Raw genomic sequence first — 13599 nt, forward strand, 5'->3', positions numbered from 1 at the left:
TGATTGAAAAAAGACTCAAGTTTCCTGCATGGAGCTGATTCTCTTAGAATATGTTTTGAAGGTTAAAGGATTTGGTCTCCAGACTGAGAAAAGCTGTAAAGTAACTCCATTATAGTCAATATCTTCTTGCAGTCTGGATCCAAATAGTTTTGCTCTGTTTTCAAAACATTCATTTTATCTGCTTTTATTCTGTTATTAGACATGTAGATGATCCAGTTCTTCACCATCTGATGTTGTCCAGATATGAAATATGTATCTGATTTCCTTTGTTCAGCTCCTTGTTAATGGCTTGAAATCACAGGATGTGTTTGAACAAGTCTCTTATCGGAGACCAGCAAAACGCCCTCAACAACAGCATGAGCAGGAAGTTGGATTCAACAATGACTGCGGATCCTTAAACCATCTACACCCTCACCACAGGACATACATGTTTAGACCATGTACAGATGTTAAACGTGCTGGGCTGCTAAAGTTGCAGCACCCTCCAAATGTCCTGGTGTAAAAATGTGTAAATGTATAAAATTAGAATTCATTGTTGTAACTCAGTGATTGAAAAAGAAAATAGCAAAATTATCCTCTTTAGCCAAGTCCCTGGTGGCCCCTTGACCTTTGTTGCGTGTCTTCCCCTAACTCTCTCCACCCCATGTACTTTCAGTCAACTTACAAAATAAAGGACACAAGTGCCACAAAATAAAGAAATTATTGAAGATGAACTCAAATCACATGTTCTTTTGTCTTTCCTATTTAACAAAACATGTAAGAGAAACAGGTGTCTGAATTTGTAGCACCAAGAAAACCAAAACCTATGGACTGCAAACAATTTGTAGAAACTGATCAGTTTAGGAGTAATTAATGTGTTACATTTATTTTATAGAAACTGTCAGAAGTATTTATTTTCTGTAGTAATATTTCTGTAATAGCCCCACAACATCCGGAGACTTGAGGTACTCAGGGCGGATCTCATCCACCCCCAAAGCCTTGCCACCGCGGAGCTTTTTAACCACCTCGGTGACTTCAGCCCGGGTGATGAAAGAGCCCAACCCCGAGTCCCCAGCCTCTGTTTCCACCAGGGAATGCGTGATGGCAGGATTGAGGAGATCCTCGAAGTACTCCTTCCACTGCCTGATAATGTTCCTAGTTGAGGTCAGCAGCCTCCCACCCCCACTGTAAACAGTGTTTGCGAAGCACTGCTTCCCCCTCCTGAGGCGGCGGACGGTTTGCCAAAATCGCTTCGAGGCCAACCGGTAGTCCTTCTCCATGGCCTCACCAAACTCCTCCCAGCCCCGTGTTTTGGCCTCTGCCGCCGCCCGGGCCACGGCACGCTTGGCTTCACGGTACCCGTCAGCCGCCTCAGGAGTCCCACAAGCCAACCACAGCCAATAGGACTCCGTCTTCAGCTTGACCGCATCCCTTACTGCCGGTGTCCACCACCAGGTTCGGGGTTTGCCACCGCGACAAGCACCGCAGACCTTACGGCCGAAGCTACAGGCAGCATTATCGACAATAGATGCGAAGAACATGGTCCACTTGGACTCGATGTCTCCAACTTCCCCCGGAATCTGGATGTTGTGGGGCTGCCATGGTTGACACGCCTCTGCAACATTGCGTAGCGTTCGGGGACAGTGCTTCTGGACTGGCAGACTTGGGTGGTGGTCCCCCTTCATAAGAAGGGTGACCAGAGGGCGTGTTCCAACTACAGGGGGATCAAACTCCTCAGCCTCCCTTGTAAGGCCTACGCCAGGGTATTGGAGAGGAGAGTCCGGCTGATAGTCGAACCTCGGCTTCCGGAGGAGCAGTGTGGTTTTCGTTCCGGCCGTGGAACACTGGACCAGGTCTATACCCTATACAGGGTACTCGAGGGTTCATGGGACCTGGAGAAAGCATTTGACTGTGTCCCTTGTGATGCCCTGTGGGGGGTGCTGCAGGAGTATCGAGTCGGTGGCCCTTTATTAGGGGCCATCTGATCTCTGTACAAGCGGAGCAGGAATTTGGTTCGCATTGCCGGCACTAAGTTGGACCTGTTCCCGGTGCATGTTGGACTCTGGCAGGGCTGCCTTTTGTCACCGGTCCTGTTCATAACTTTTATGGACAGGATTTCTAGGCGCAGCCAAGGGCCGGAGGGGATCTGGTTTGGGGAGCAAAGGATTTTGTCCCTTCTTTTTGCAGATGACGTGGTCCTGCTGGCCCCCTCTAGCCAAGACCTACAGCATGCGCTGGAGCGGTTCGCAGCTGAGTGTGAAGCGGCTGGGATGAGAATCAGCTTCTCCAAGACCGAGGCCATGGTTCTCGACCGGAAAAGGGTGGCTTGTCCTCTTCAGGTTGGAGGGGAGTTCCTGCCTCAAGCGGAGGAGTTTAAGTATCTCGGGGTCTTGTTCACGAGTGAGGGAACAATGGAGCGGGAGATCGACAGACTGATCGGGGTGACTGCCGCAGTAATGCGGGCGCTGTGCCGGTCCGTCGTGGTGAAGAGAGAGCTGAGCCGAAAAACGAAGCTCTCGATTTACCGGTCGGTCTACGTTCCTACCCTCACCTATGGCCATGAACTTTGGTTCATGACCGAAAGAACGAGAGGCTGAAATGAGCTTCCTCCGTAGCGTGGCTGGGCACTCCCTTAGAGATAGGGTGAGGAGCTTGGACATCCGGAAGGGGCTCGGAGTAGAGCCGCTACTCCTCCACATCGAGAGGAGCCAGTTGAGGTGGCTCGGGCATCTACTGGTCCTTCTCAAAATATTAGCATATTGTGATAAAGTTCATTATTTTCCATAATGTCATGATGAAAATTTAACATTCATATATTTTAGATTCATTGCACACTAACTGAAATATTTCAGGTCTTTTATTGTCTTAATACGGATGATTTTGTCATACAGCTCATGAAAACCCAAAATTCCTATCTCACAAAATTAGCATATCATTAAAAGGGTCTCTAAACGAGCTATGAACCTAATCATCTGAATCAACGAGTTAACTCTAAACACCTGCAAAAGATTCCTGAGGCCTTTAAAACTCCCAGCCTGGTTCATCACTCAAAACCCCAATCATGGGTAAGACTGCCGACCTGACTGCTGTCCAGAAGACCACTATTGACACCCTCAAGCAAGAGGGTAAGACACAGAAAGAAATTTCTGAACGAATAGGCTGTTCCCAGAGTGCTGTATCAAGGCTCCTCGGTGGGAAGTCTGTGGGAAGGGAAAGGTGTGGCAGAAAACGCTGCACAACGAGAAGAGGTGACCGGACCCTGAGGAAGATTGTGGAGAATGGCCGATTCCAGACCTTGGGGGACCTGCGGAAGCAGTGGACTGAGTGTGGAGTAGAAACATCCAGAGCCACCGTGCACAGGCGTGTGCAGGAAATGGGCTACAGGTGCCGCATTCCCCAGACCTGGGCTACAGAGAAGCAGCACTGGACTGTTGCTTAGTGGTCCAAAGTACTTTTTTCAGATGAAAGCAAATTCAGCATGTCATTCAGAAATCAAGGTGCCAGAGTCTGGAGGAAGACTGGGGAGAAGGAAATGCCAAAATGCCAGAAGTCCAGTGTCAAGTACCCACAGTCAGCAGAGAAGCAGCACTGGACTGTTGCTTAGTGGTCCAAAGTACTTTTTTCGGATGAAAGCAAATTCTGCATGTCATTCAGAAATCAAGGTGCCAGAGTCTGGAGGAAGACTGGGGAGAAGGAAATGCCAAAATGCCAGAAGTCCAGTGTCAAGTACCCACAGTCAGTGATGGTCTGGGGTGCCGTGTCAGCTGCTGGTGTTGGTCCACTGTGTTTTATCAAGGGCAGGGTCAATGCAGCTAGCTATCAGGAGATTTTGGAGCACTTCATGCTTCCATCTGCTGAAAAGCTTTATGGAGATGAAGATTTCATTTTTCAGCACGACCTGGCACCTGCTCACAGTGCCAAAACCACTGGTAAATGGTTTACTGACCATGGTATCACTGTGCTCAATTGGCCTGCCAACTCTCCTGACCTGAACCCCATAGAGAATCTGTGGGATATTGTGAAGAGAACGTTGAGAGACTCAAGACCCAACACTCTGGATGAGCTAAAGGCCGCTATCGAAGCATCCTGGGCCTCCATAAGATCTCAGCAGTACCACAGGCTGATTGCCTCAATGCCACGCCGCATTGAAGCTGTAATTTCTGCCAAAGGATTCCCGACCAAGTATTGAGTGCATAACTGTACATGATTATTTGAAGGTTGACGTTTTATGTATTAAAAACACTTTTATTTTATTGGTCGGATGAAATATGCTAATTTTGTGAGATAGGAATTTTGGGTTTTCATGAGCTGTATGCCAAAATCATCCGTATTAAGACAATAAAAGACCTGAAATATTTCAGCTAGTGTGCAATGAATCTAAAATATATGAATGTTAAATTTTCATCATGACATTATGGAAAATAATGAACTTTATCACAATATGCTAATATTTTGAGAAGGACCTGTATACCGGATGCCTCCTGGACAACTTCCTCGGGAGGTGTTCCAGGCACGCCCACCGGGAGGAGGCCCAGGGGACGGCCCAGGACACACTGGAGGGACTATGTCTCTCAGCTGGCTTGGGAGTGCCTTGGGAGGGGGGAGCCCCGGAGGAGCTGGAGGAGGTGTCTGGGGAGAGGGACGTCTGGGTGTCTCTGCTGAGTCTGCTGCCCCCGCAACCCGGTCCCGGATAAGCGAAGGATGATGAGTACGATTATTTCTGTAATATTGCATGATTTTTGTTTTCCTCCTGAATAAATGTTCAAATTAAAGGTTGTTTTTATTTACTTTAGGACTTATGCCAGGAGTGTTGAAAGTTGTGAAGGATGTCGTCAGTTGGATCTGTTACCAGCAAGCAAGGAGCTCCAGAACAAAATATTGGTCATTTGTCAGTGTTTAAACCTTTCTGGCACAATGCCATCCGGACTGGACAGAAGCATCTTGACAGCACACAAAGCCAAATACTTGCACTGTCATTACCTGCCATATCTGTTTTGAGTTTGTTACTTTTTCACAAGCTAGCTAAAAATACTGAAGAGATTATTTCATTACAACCATCTCCAAATTTTTCAGTTTTATATCTCTTTAGTTGAGTGTTGGGACCACAGCCATGGTTACAATATGAAAGGCCTACAAACTTTTCTGGAATTTTCCAAATAAATTGCATTAATCGACTTCCGGCACAACTTAAGAATTGGGGATAACAGTGGACTTCCCATGGTGCCACTGGCCTAATAAAACCCCACCTTTCCAAGGAACCGATCTCTTCCACGCTGGTGACAAACGGGACAGGAGGGACACAGCAAGCTAATGTCTCTGCTGGCAAACAGACTTTTCAAACTGGATCCAAGGGTGTCATAAGATCACGCGATCATATGCACTGAGTTAAGTACGAATGAACTGCTGGATGTGTATCTGGTATTCACTCATAAAAAGGGGTAAATTAAGGTACAAGCGTTGCTTGACTTTCTCTCTGAGATCTGCAGAAGCTAACTGTTTCCAGGAGGACAACAGGGACCGCATCACCGTGGTTACCAGCAACTTGCAGTTTGGTCGGTCGGACAGTGAGCCGGCCCCCCCAACAGCTCCGTTCAAAGTGGATGTTTTCTTCAAACTTTGTCGCCTCGACAACGTTTCCTCAGCATGGTTCATGAGGTTAGGGTTTGGCCAGAGAGAAGGGATTTAGAATGAAATGATCTAAACGTTTTTCATTTTATGAAGTTTGGTTTTGTTTGTGAAACTCTATCTTGGTGCTAGCAGAATATCTGCAGCACACATGTTCAGTTTTGTGTTCTTTGTGTGTTTTTAAAGTTAAGAAACTTTACCTGAAGGGTGATTTTAAACAATATTGATCATAACGCGCCATCCGCGCTTATGCATTTTAACCCTTTTATTGACGGTATTTTTAAAGGTATGTGTTTGATTCTGGTGCTAAACTATCAGCTTCTTTTGTTAGCTTTAACTGCTAACATCTAAGAACATGTGCTTGCATACTAAGCCCATTTCTCCAGAAAGATTAGGCTCTTTTACAAAATATTTCCTTAAATATTTTACTATTTCCTTAATAATATTTCTTTAAATATTATTTTAATAAATAAAGGCAGCTAATAAGACACCGTTGAGAATTAGTCATCCAGAAGGTTGGTTTTATTCAGCAGATCATTCTTTAAAACATTTTAATAAAATAATATTTTATCTGATCTTGCATTGTGAATGGTTGTCTAAATGTTGCTGATTATTGCTTAAGTTAGTTCCAAGACTAACTTAACTTCACTTCCAGATTCTTCAAGATAATCCTTGGTTCTCAAACATAAACTTTGCACGGTAATGTTGCATCATGATTTTCAATCATCTTTAATCAACTTGTTTATATTGTACATAGCCCATTAGTCTTTGTTATTCTTTAATTCTGTTCTGCTTGGTAGTTTAGTTGGATTGTTTTAGCATAGTAAAGAGTTTGTTAATTGAAATATGTTCGACTTTGACTTGACTTATTTTTGTTAATAAATTCTTGTATTTGAAGAAATTGTGTGAATTCATTCCATGTGTGTGCAGAGTTTTGCTGTTCAATAATGTCAGAGCTTGGCTCATCCTTTTCATGCCTTACTGGGCTGGTATTCACAGGACAACCCTTAACAGACTGAAATTTTATTTGATAAAATATTAATTTTAAATATTAAATAATATATTCAGATTCATAGTCACAACAAGTTTGCTCAACAAGTCCATGTGGGATGTGTCATATACTAACATATAGCAACGCCATAACTATAAATAAGCTTTTAATGGGCACTATTAACAGTTCTGGAAAGCTGTATATTTCACAGTACACAGCCATCTGTCCTGCTTCAGTTTTGACATTTGCGTTAGCGTCCTACAGGAAATTAATCAGTTACAATAGTTACGGTCAATTAGACGAAACTGGTCCTGGCCTTAATATTGTGATACAGCTTGCAGCTTGCAGATTACTCGTGCACCTCATTGCCTTTCACAGACAGTGACCTTTCATTCTGCAGATGAGGGGCTTCATCACAGCGAGGACAGCGGTACAATGTTAATGCACAAAGCAACAGACAGAATGCATTCAGGTGTGAAAAAGGCTGACTCACACTGGGTAAACATTGTTCTTATATGTAGAGAAACAGGTCTTGTTTTAGCGAATTAATACATTTGGTAATAAAAACAGCAGTTACTGCTACTAAAGCTAATTATACTTTTGTATAATTAACCAAAACACCTCACATATTTATCAATCTGAGGTTATTTTTTATCTTATGATTTAAATCATACATTGAAAAAGACCAGAGGCCTGAGCTATTTTTCATTGCTATGCTTTTCAGAGATAAGAACCAAACTGTAAAATTATAATTAAGCTAATATATACTATTCAAAAAAATAAAGGGCACACTCAAATAACACATCCTGGATCCGAATGAATGAAATATTCTCATTGAATACTTTGTTCTGTACAAAGTTGAATGTGCTGACAACAAAATAACACAAAAATCATCAATGGAAATCAAATTTATTAACCAATGGAGGCCTGGATTTGGAGTCACACACAAAATTAAAGTGGAGAAACACACTACAGGCTGATCCAACTTTGATGCAATGTCCTTAAAACAAGTCAAAATGAGGCTCAGTATTGTGTGTGGCCTCCACGTGCCTGTAGGACCTCCCTACAACGCCTGGGCATGCTCCTGATGAGATGCCGGATGGTCTCCTGAGGAATCTCCTCCCAGACCTGGACTAAAGCATCCGCCAACTCCTGGACAGTCTGTTGGTGGATGGAGCGAGACATGATGTCCCAGATATGCTCAATCAGATTCAGGTCTGGGGAACAGGCGGGCCAGTCCATAGCTTGAATGTCTTCATCTTGCAGGAACTGCTGACACACTCCAGCCACATGAGGTCTACCATTGTCCTGCATTAGGAGGAACCCAGGGCAAACCAATCCAGCATATGGTCTCACAAGGGGTCTGAGGATCTCATCTTGGTACCTAATGGCAGTCAGCCTACCTCTGGCGAGCACATGGAGGGCCGTGTGGCCCTCCGAAGAAATGCCACCCCACACCATTACTGACCCACTGCCAAACCAGTCATGCTGAAGGATGTTGCAGGCAGCAGATCGCTCTCCACGGTGTCTCCAGACTCTGTCACGTCTGTCACATGTGCTCAATGTGAAACTGCTTTCATGTGTGAAGAACACAGGGCGCCAGTGGCGAATTTGCCAATCCTCGGGCTCTCTGGCAAATGCCAAGCGTCCTGCACGGTGTTGGGCTGTGAGCACAACCCCCATTTGTGGACATCGGCCCCTCATACCATCCTCATGGAGTCGGTTTCTAACCGTTTGTGCAGACACATGCACATTTGTGGCCTGCTGGAGGTCATTTTGCAGGGCTCTGGCAGTGCTCCTCCTGTTCCTCCTTGGACAAAGGTGGAGGTAGCGGTCCTGCTGCTGGGTTGTTGACCTCCTACGGCCTCCTCCACGTCTCCTGGTGTACTGGCCTGTCTCCTGGTAGCACCTCCAGGCTCTGGACACTATGCTGACAGACACAGCAAACCTTCTTGCCACAGCTCGCATTGATGTGCCGTCCTGGATGAGCTGCACTACCTGAGCCACTTGTGTGGGTTGTAGAGTCCGTCTCATGCTACCATGAGTGTGAAAGCAGCACCAACATTCAAAAGTGACCAAAACATCAGCCAGAAAGTATAGGTACTGAGAAGTGGTCTGTGGTCCCCACCTGCAGAACCACTCCTTTGTTGAGTGTGTCTTGCTAATTGCCAAAGATTTCCCCCTGTTGTCTATTCCATTTGCACAACAGCGTGAGAAATTGATATCAATCAGTGTTGCTTCCTAAGTGGACAGTTTGATTTCACAGAAGTTAGATTTACTTGGAGTTATATTGTGTTGTTTAGAGGTGACCATCCTTTAATGTTTTCTAACTTCCCAGATCTTAGTAGAAAATGAGAGGTCAAAAAAGTTTAGCTCAACAATACAACCACACGTGGTTAGTAACTAGTTACATTTACTTGGGTGACTTTTTTCTTTTTTAAATGTACCCATATGTGATGTTTTACTGCACCATACATTTTACTTCTACTTAAGTGCAATTCCTGGCTACTCTACCCCTCTGAAGTTACTTCACTGAATAAGGAACAAACGTATTTTCACCAAAAATGCTCCACACACTTACAGTTTTTGACTTTTTGTTTTCACACATCTTTTGAATAAACTGTGCCCTTTGATGGTAAAGTGAATAAACAGTAAACAGAATCACTGGAGGTGCTTTACTCTGTTCTAACATACTGTGTATGCATTACCTACTGGTAGCACTGGGGTCAAAAAGCTTTATCTTGTGAATAACATAGGTGTGGAAATTCTGTTAACTCAATTCTTTTATTTTATTCTATAAAATATCAGAATTTGCACATAGCTTTATATATGATTATATGTCTGATTTACTTTATTTTCACAAATTAAATCAGATGTTCTGATCATACAGTGAGTACTTGGGAAGCCTTTTTACTAAATAGCTTTTCAACTCTTACTTATTTTATGGATGACTACTTTTTTAGTTTGATTAGAAACACACTGAAGTAATGCAACACTGACTAGACATACTTACTTGCAGGTTTTGGCTACTTTACTAGCCTCTGAGTACAATGGATCATAGGAATTGGTTCATGGGGCACGGCGCTGATGGTGTAAGGGGTAAGGGCGCGACCATGTTCAGAGGCTGCAGTCCTCGAAGTGGCTGTCCCGGGTTCAAGTCCCGGACCTGGGGATATTTGCCGAATGTCTACCCCTCTTTCTGTCAAAAAATAAATAAAGTCCACTAGTGCTGAAAAAATATCTTTAAAAAAAAAGAATTGTTTTATAACTGGAGGTAGTGTCTGGCAGGTGTGAAGAGTTGCCCAAGCACACACCTCACCAGTACTGGATGATCAGGGTGACATTATTGATCTCTGAGGTCTGTAAAGGCTGCAGATTCAACTGCTTAACAAAACAATCAACGATCTGGACTTACATTTGCATACCAAGTCGTTTAGGAAGAAGGAGCAGCTATACTGTCTGTTGAGTTAGTTTCCAGTCAACTGCCACCTAATCTGTTGCAATGGCAGATGGACTGTTTTCAGACGCCAACCCACACACTCTCGCTTGATTTCAGCAGCTACTACTGCCCTGGCCTCAGCCGGATTTCTTGCTCTTGGGTATTTGCAATATTTTAGTTATTCTTTTTTATTGTTTTTTTCTGCCTAACAGCTCTCTTTGTGTAAAATGGGAGCTGATTATATTATCTCTCGAAGGATTTGAATCAGCACTACCAGTATGGGGACTTGATTTTAAGTGATTTGCTTCTTGATGTTGAGATGCTGATGCTGTAAATGTTTCACCAACACACATTAACATGCACTGATGTAAACTGATTAACATGCACTGAGAGATTTTTATTGTTTGTTTTGTTAATTTCATAGAGGTGCCAGACAGGTTGCAGAAATCATACATTGTTCACACATTAATCAAAGGTTTTGCTTTCTCTTCCTTGTTAAGGTCAGTCATTTTCTACCACTTCTTCCATAGTTGGTCACCTCCAGCAGTCTATGGGCGGGAGGCGGGGTACACCCTGGACCGGTTTACTCCTTCAATTTTCTTTTTTTCTCAGGGTTTCATATTTGACTTAAATTTTTCTGCAACTGAATTTCATGTATGATGCAGGGATAGAATAACACATGGAAAATGTCGTACTCTTAAATCCACTAATAGAAAAGATTTTCAAGGAACCCTGGCATATCGTTGACCCACATACAGGGGTTGGACAATGAAACTGAAACACCTGGTTTTAGACCACAATAATTTATTAGAATGGTGTAGGGCCTCCTTTTGCAGCCAATACAGCATCAATTCGTCTTGGGAATGACATATACAAGTCCTGCACAGTGGTCAGAGGGATTTTAAGCCATTCTTCTTGCAGGATAGTGGCCAGGTCACTACGTGATACTGGTGGAGGAAAACGTTTCCTGACTTGCTCCTCCAAAACACCCCGAAGTGGCTCAATAATATTTAGATCTGGTGACTGTGCAGGCCATGGGAGATGTTCAACTTCACTTTCATGTTCATCAAACCAATCTTTCACCAGTCTTGCTGTGTGTATTGGTGCATTGTCATCCTGATACACGGCACCGCCTTCAGGATACAATGTTTGAACCATTGGATGCACATGGTCCTCAAGAATGGTTCGGTAGTCCTTGGCAGTGACGCGCCCATCTAGCACAAGTATTGGGCCAAGGGAATGCCATGATATGGCAGCCCAAACCATCACTGATCCACTCCCATGCTTCACTCTGGGCATGCAACAGTCTGGGTGGTACGCTTCTTTGGGGCTTCTCCACACCGTAACTCTCCCGGATGTGGGGAAAACAGTAAAGGTGGACTCATCAGAGAACAATACATGTTTCACATTGTCCACAGCCCAAGATTTGTGCTCCTTGCACCATTGAAACCGACGTTTGGCATTGGCATGAGTGACCAAAGGTTTGGCTATAGCAGCCCGGCCGTGTATATTGACCCTGAGGAGCTCCTGACAGACAGTTCTGGTGGAAACAGGAGAGTTGAGGTGCACATTTAATTCTGCCGTGATTTGGGCAGCGGTGGTTTTATGTTTTTTGGACACAGTCCTGGTTAGCACCCGAACATTCCTTTCAGACAGCTTCCTCTTGCGTCCACAGTTAATCCTGTTGGATGTGGTTCGTCCTTCTTGGTGGTATGCTGACATTACCCTGGATACCGTGGCTCTTGATACATCACAAAGACTTGCTGTCTTGGTCACAGATGCGCCAGCAAGACGTGCACCAACAATTTGTCCTCTTTTGAACTCTGGTATGTCACCCATAATGTTGTTTGCATTTCAATATTTTGAGCAAAACTGTGCTCTTACCCTGTTAATTGAACCTTCACACTCTGCTATTACTGATGCAATGTGCAATCAATGAAGACTGACTACCAGGCTGGTCCAATTTAGCCATGAAACCTCCCACACTAAAATGATGATGATAAAAATGATATCACTTAAAACATGTCTCAATGCCCTTTTGGTTGTACATGATGCCTCGCAAGTGTGGTTATATCCATTAATTTGTTTTACATTTTGTCACATTACAGCCACCACAATTATTTGTGATGGACCAACAAAAACTAGTACATAATTGTAAAGTAGAAGAAAAATGATTCACAGTTTTTTAAATGAAAATTACAAGTAAAAGTTTGAAAGGCTCTTATGAACTTAGTCCATTTTACTGTGACACATCTGAATAAAATCCAATAAAAAAAGCTAATTGGCTTACAAAGTCATCTAGTTATTGAATAATCCATCCGGGTGTAGTTTATTCTCAGTATAGATGCAATTGTTCTGTGAGTTCCTTGCAGCAAGAAGGTCCTGGGTTCGAATCTCAGCCTGGGGTCTATCTGCATAAAGTTTCTAAATATTCCCTGTGCATGGTATTCCATCTTCCTCCCACAGTCCAAAAACATGATTTTTAGGTTAATTGATTTCTTTAAATTGCCTTTAGGTATTAGTGTTTGCATGCATGGTCGTTTGTCTTGTGTGTCTCTATGTTGACCTGTGATGGATTGGTGACCTGTCCAGGGTGTTAGCGCCTCTTGCCCAATGACCACCGGAGATATGCACCAGCCCTCCTGCAACCCTGCACGTTAAAAGTGGGTACACTCAATGGATGGATGGATGCTCTTTGAGGGCCTCAGAGGTGTGTTAAAGAACATTACCGTACAAACATCATCATGATGATCAAGGAAGACAGAAAACAGGTCATGGATAAAGTTGTGGAGAAGTTTAAAGCAGAGTTAAAACAATATCCCAAGCTTTGGGCATGAATCCCTGTTCAGTTTACAGCTACCAAGACATTGTTGTCAACTTACCCTGACATGCCTTGAAATAATCAGAGAGCTGGCCAAGACATTAATGGTAACTGGAGGAGCTGCAAAACTGTTGTGCAAAATTGGTAAAGACAAAACACAGAAGACTGTAACATGAACTTGTTAGCTTAAAACAGAATGGGATACTATCGTCCAAAGCTGGTAAATAAGGAATGTGGTATCAGGCCATTCTTATTGGTCTTATGTATGATTATGCTCTTGTCTATTGGTAATTCTGCTATTGCTCTTAAAAGAATGGAAAATGGTCAAAATAAAAAAAATAAATCTTTACTGTAATGTTATACATGAAAGCAATTAGACAGTGCATGCAAAGGAAAACCAGGGCTTAGTCAAGGAAGGTTTTGCTTCATCTTTGGGATTATGTGAGTGGAAGGAAGGGATTTTGGTTTAAAGAAGCTGTTTCTTGGTCTGTTTTGTTGTTTTTCATGACGTTTGGCAGTTATGTGTGCAGGGTGTATAGGGGAGCTGTCATAGAGGCATGGGCTGAGGACACACCCTTATGATGATCTGGATGAAGGTCAATGATGTCTGTTGCCCAATTAAAATTTTAGAGTCTGTTGCTCAGGAGGTTTCTATGTTCACATTAAACTGTCTATATGAAAGTCGCTCATTTGTGTTTCAGCATTGTGGGGGATGACAGTTTTATATGTGGGCTGATATCCACG

This window comes from Girardinichthys multiradiatus, chromosome 18, assembly GCF_021462225.1.
Source record: "Girardinichthys multiradiatus isolate DD_20200921_A chromosome 18, DD_fGirMul_XY1, whole genome shotgun sequence".
NCBI lineage: Eukaryota > Metazoa > Chordata > Actinopteri > Cyprinodontiformes > Goodeidae > Girardinichthys > Girardinichthys multiradiatus.